Source organism: Chiloscyllium punctatum, chromosome 21 (assembly GCF_047496795.1).
Source record: "Chiloscyllium punctatum isolate Juve2018m chromosome 21, sChiPun1.3, whole genome shotgun sequence".
Classification (NCBI taxonomy): Eukaryota; Metazoa; Chordata; class Chondrichthyes; order Orectolobiformes; family Hemiscylliidae; genus Chiloscyllium; species Chiloscyllium punctatum.
This window is the reverse complement of record NC_092759.1, coordinates 39,317,204-39,322,893: the sequence shown is the minus strand read 5'-3', so window position 1 is coordinate 39,322,893 and position 5,690 is coordinate 39,317,204. Positions and strand designations below refer to the sequence as shown.

At 42.4% G+C, this 5,690-nt stretch overlaps 1 non-coding gene across 1 annotated transcript; it reads left to right on the top strand.

The window, feature by feature from the left end:
* The first annotated feature begins 5,223 nt into the window (after positions 1-5,223).
* Positions 5,224-5,305, top strand: trnas-gcu (transfer RNA serine (anticodon GCU)). Its single transcript has one exon. It is a non-coding gene; the product is annotated as a tRNA-Ser (tRNA).
* Positions 5,306-5,690: the final 385 nt, after the last annotated feature.

The window sequence follows — 5,690 nt, the reverse complement described above, 5'->3', positions numbered from 1 at the left end:
CTTTACAGAATGTTGGCAGGGCTGGGCAGCGAACTTTATCTCTGATGGTGGTGTCTGTTTGGAGGTGGCATCAGTGGCAGAATATGATGCGTTTATGTGGAGTTTGATGGGGTATAAGGTGAGCACCAGGTGGTTCTGTCCTTGTTGCGTTGAGAGGCGTGGCTTCAAGGGTGGTGGTATGTGAAATGGATGTGATGAACTCGAGGGCGCTGTCAACCACGTGGGAAAGCAGGTTGTGATCGTGGAAGAAGACCAACTGGCTCTTTCTGAGGTGTAATTGGTCATCCTGGGAACAGATGTGCTGGAGGTGGAGGAATTGGGAATAAGGAATGGCGTTCTTACACGAGATAGGGTTGGAGGAGATGTAGTCTAGATACATGTGGGAGTCGGTGGGCTTGTAGTCTATGTCTGTAAATAGTCAGTCGCCAGAGTCGGTGATGGAGAGGTCCAGGAAGGTGAGGGAAGTTGCCAAGATGATCCGGATAAATTTGAGGTCGAAGTGGAAGATGTTGGTAAAGTTGTTGAGTTATTCAACCACCTCGTTGGAGCACCAAGTGGCCCCAAACATTCATCAACGTAGCGGAGAAACAGGTGGAGGATGGTGCCTGTGTAATTGCGAAAGATGGACAGTTCCGTGTATCTGACAAACAGACAGGCATAGCTAGGTCCTATGCGGGTGCCCATGGCTACCAGTTTTGATGGAGGAAGTAGGGGAATTGGAAAGAGAAGTTGTTGATTGTGAGGGCCAGTTCAGCCAGGTGGATGAGGATGTCGGTGGAAAGGTACTGGTTGGGATGGTGTGAGATTAAGATATGGAAGGCTTGTAGACTTCTGTCATGGCAGATGGATTTGTACAGGGACTGGATGTCAATGGTGAAGATGATGCGTTGAGGGCCGGGAAAACGAAATTCTTGGAGGAGGTGAAGTGCATGGGGGTGTCACGAATGTAAGTGGGCATTTCCTGAACTAGGGAGAGAGGATTGTGGAGAGGTCGGAAGAGATGATTCGGATGGGACAGGCTCAGGATGAGACAATAGGTCGACTGGGGCAGTCAGGTTTGTGAATCTTAGGAAGGAGGTAGAATCGGGGAGTGCGCGGTTCACGGACAATGAGGTTGAAGGTTGTGGATGGGAGATGCCCAGAGGTGATGAGATTGTGGATGGTCTGGGAGATGATGGTGTGGTGAGGGGAGGAGAGTTTGTGATCGTGGTCTGTAGGAGGAGGTGCCTGCGAGTTGGCACCTGGCTTCAGCTTTGTTCCTCTGCCCGACTCACAAGCCTAATTCCTGATGAATGGCTTATGCCTAAATCGTCCATTCTCCTGCTCCTCAGATGTTGCCTAACCTGCTGTCCTTTTCCAGTACAACACTCTGCACTCATTCATTATTACTGTCTCATTTCACACTCCCAGGTCCATGCTGTCTGTTTGATTCTAATGAGCACTGTTCTCATGAACTGCGACAAAATCTGCCAATCTAAAACAAAAACAGAAATCTCTGTAAATTCACAGGTGTGCTGGCAGCATCTGTGCAGATGAATCACAGTTAACGTTTCACATCCATTGGGTCCGTCTGTCCACAGATGCTGCCAGACGTCCTGAAATATTCCAGAAACGACTGTTTTTGTTTGATTTTCTACATCAGCATTTTTTTCATTTTTGTTTTCTTATTTACTGCAAGTATTATTTGGCTAAAGATTACGTTAAATGTTTTAAATATGACTGTGATGGAACGGCCAGATTCCACCAGCCGGCTCCTTTTATGTGGTTCACGTGACCAATGCCTTTCCACTTGGTCACCGCGCCCTTCAGCTGCACTGCATATAAATTGACAACCTTGTGGCATTGGTAATCAGGAGCGAGATTGATTGAAATTATTGACAACTTAGGATAAACAGATAAAATACGGGATATAAAACGGGAAACTAAAAGGGAAAGAGAGAACAGCGCATGATAATTTCTTGACAAAACTGAAATATAATTGCTCAAGATAAAGAAAGTGCCTTCATCTGCAAACATACCATAATATGAAATGTAATTTTTGGGACAACCAATTCCAACAGATTGCAAAATCTTAGTTTTAAAGTCTTGCTGCAACTGTTTTGGTTTTAATGAATGCACACATGAGACTCAGTGCTGTAATGGTCTCCTAAAATGGAAAAGGAAATCCTTGCCTTCGAGGATACGTGGGGAATGTTCACTGATTCATCCCAGTAATGGCAGGACTGTCCTCAGGAAGCGTATGAGTAAAATCTTTCAATGTTCCATGGAGTTTCGAATGAGTGGTGAAGGGAATGTCTCCATTCACAAATTAATCATTCAGTAGAATTCATTACAGGGGCCCATGAAATGATGAACAAATTGAACAAGAACACGGACATACGACACACAATAGCTACGACCATTACTCTGTGAAAACTGTTGATTTCAGATCCACGGTGGCCTTTGGTGATGGCATTTCCTGTCCTGAACCAGTCTGCACAGGAATGACGGGAGGCACACTATGAAGTATTTGAACTTCAGTCGCCTTTAGAAATAGCTGAGACTGACTCCGGACACGGGGATTTAGAGATGTTGGCCTTACAAACCTTTCAGACATTCCGTGGAAGAATAAAGGAAGTGATAGAAAATTTTCGTCTCCATGGAGACGATGTTCATGAACTGGATGTTTAGTAATTTACCTTATTGGAGTTTATAAATAGAGGCGTCATATTTAAAAAGCAAAGAGTTCATAGTGTAACTGCAAAATCTTTTGGTCATACTCAGTGGGAACATTGTGTGCAATCCTTGTCCTCATTATCCACCAAAAACATGTCAAGAAGTTAGAAAGGGCACAGACACTGTTTCCTGGATGGCAAGATATTACAAAGCTAAGTGACGTTGTTTTCTGAGACATAAAATTATCAGAAAGGATATAAACGGGCTTAAAGAAAAAATGAAGGAGTTTATTCACGAGATTTGGAAATGCTGGAGCAGAAACACGCAAGTTTGATGTAAACAAATGAGATTTTCACATAAATTGGGGACATTCCCTCTTTCCAGTGAATCAATAACTTTCGTTAGAGCTTGAAAACCATTAGTGAATGATTGAGAAAAGTTTGGATGAGAGTTTCTTCCACTCAATAGAGTTATTTAAATCGTGAACGACTTTCCAGAAGTAAAACGTAGAAGCTGACTTCAGAGTGTTTTAAAAGATACACGAACAAACGAACAAGGAGAGAATTTATCATTGAGTGAAAGTCAGTGTGATTGCGTAGCAATTTCGAATTTGTTCACTTCAGATACAAAGACATTTGATGAACACGTACAACTGAATAAAGCTGAGTATAACAAGTTCATGGATTGGTAAGGTGTGGCGTATTATTCAATGTGAAACTCTGTAAATGGAGCTGATGTTGTAAAATAACTGCAGACAGAAGTGATATCCTAATGAGTAGGAATTGAATCGTCACTTGGAGACGCAACACCTACTTTAAAGATTTGACCACATTCACATGATGTTATGTATATTTGGTACATTCTAAACTCCACCCAAGAAATCCACCAAGAAGACTCTGTCCTTTTGTATTGTTAACCCTCTGTACTTCTCTGCAACACGCCATTTAAGATGAAATATGCTCAGATCAAAATTCAGTTCAATACAATATTCAAACGGTCCTATGTGATTTCTGTTTTTATTATTGCAATAACCTTTGTGAGTTTGCAAAAAAACTGTGTAACATGAAACCAGTTCAACATCTATTTTTTCCGGAATTTAACGCAGCGCACTTGGGAAACGTTATCCATCTGCTGAAAAATCACCTTCGGCTCTCTCTCCACACATGTCTGTTCACGTTTTAGGTACTTGCAGGATGTTTGTTGATCAAAAAGTCATTATCCAGAAAAGGTCGTTTCTTAATCCACAAATACGGGTTTTTTCCCATAAACTTGGATTTGCTCAATATCACCTTCTGTCTGTATCCCTCAACCCGACGATAAATTGAAGTTGCTCCATTTGAGGCTCAAAATTACAACTTCGGCACAGCACACCCCACTATACTGGAACAGAGTTACCGTTCATTGGTCACTTTCAGCACAGGAGCAACACATTAATGCTTACCTCCACATTCCTGGTTTTACCTTAACGTTTGGGAAACCGAGTTTCTCTGATTCCATGGCTAGCAACGGGGATTATATGATCATCTTCACCAGTGGTTCTGTCCCCGTGTGAGGAAAGTGGTGAGGTCCTCATTGTAAAGATGGGTAGATTGATGAAATGTACAATTTCATCTTTTGCATTAACTAACCCATGAGCTTTTTATATTGTTTTGCATCTGTAGAAATCTTAAAATCTTCATCTTGAACAGACTCAATGACAGATCTCCATTGTGTCTCTGGCATCGAATTTCATAGTGTAAACTCCCTCTGAATTCTTCCACCGCATTCCGCTGTTTGGGAAGTGTTCATGTTGTGGGATATGCACTTCCCCGTGTGTCACCTGCTGCTCCCAGTATGCGCTCTGACACTGCACTCATTTTCCTTCTGACACTTGCTCACTGTGTTGCTGTGATCATACAGTGACTTGGTGTCGCACGGCCCAGGAAAATGATACAGATCAAGGTTTTTGCATTGTTGAGTTCAATTGTCAGTTTAGCCTTATTTTGGATTTTGAAATTGTCTGTCCTGTACACTAGTGCGTGTCAAAAACATCTGAGCGGAAGTTAGGTGTTCCGAATAATGACATTGGGCACTATGCACTCCTCCAGTCTGGAAAACAATTCCTCACAGGCAATTTAATAAACAATAGACAGCAGGTGCAGGAGTAGGCGATTCTGCCCTTCGAGCCAGCACCACCATTCATTATTATCATGGCTGAACATCCTCAATCTGTATCCTATTCCTGCCTTAGTCCTATAACCCTTGACTCCACGATCCTTCAGAGTTCTATTCAACTCTTTATTGAAAGAAAACCTCCTGCTGTCTCGGGTTCTTCATTCCGTTGACTTCAAATCTTCACAGAATTCAACAGACCTTGTTACATATTCATTTCCTCACATTTGTTCAGATCATTATGTGCATAGTGTGACAGTGGGAGTGCACTTGCCCCACAACCCAGGGGTCAGACCATAGTCTTGGAACCGTACTGTTTTATTTCTCAATTCACCAACACCAGGGAGAAATATCTGCTGCTCTGCATGATTAACGAAATTCAATTATTCATAAGGTCATAGCTTTGCGTGCATCTGTGACGAGGTGGCCGATAGGTTAAGGCGATGGACTGCTAATCCATTGTGCTCTGTACGCGTGGGTTCGAATCCCACTCTAGTCGCTGTCATCAACGGCTTTCAATGGTGTTGTTTTCAGATGATCACGGCTGTCGTATGGAAACTGGGATTCTAATAGTTTTATTTTTATCTGCATTGACGCTATGACAAAAATCTCAAAGAATAGTTTGAGCCTGTTGAATAAACTACATTGCAATGTCGGTTGCATTGGGATAATGAAAAGGAGCGCGATTTTCTTTTTCAAGTCAAGTTGCTGTGAACATTTTTTCGTATGAAAGACATCCAGGAAAATCAAATACTGAGAGCTGCGAAGTGCATGTCATGCAAAGGGATCTTAATGAATGTTTTGTCAGATGAAATCTGGAGGAGGTTGAGTAGAAGTAATTCATCCTGGTGAGAAGAGCACAGCGAGACAGCACAAAATAATGG